Raw genomic sequence first — 212 nt, 5'->3', positions numbered from 1 at the left:
CATTTGAATTCAAAACCTGAGCAATACAACTGTCTGTTCTCCTTTAACAGTCCTTGTCATTAATAGAATAAACATTAACAGTTTTCTTGATTTGTAGTTTGATCATTTTGTTCATTATCATTCCCATTATACATTTTTATTATGGATATTACTGTCATCATCGTGATAATCACCAAACCTCCGCTTGCACACAAACGACTCACACATGATCG

This window comes from Penaeus monodon, chromosome 28, assembly GCF_015228065.2.
Source record: "Penaeus monodon isolate SGIC_2016 chromosome 28, NSTDA_Pmon_1, whole genome shotgun sequence".
NCBI lineage: Eukaryota > Metazoa > Arthropoda > Malacostraca > Decapoda > Penaeidae > Penaeus > Penaeus monodon.
The sequence above is the reverse complement of the archived record's forward strand: the minus strand, read 5'-3'. Positions refer to the sequence as shown.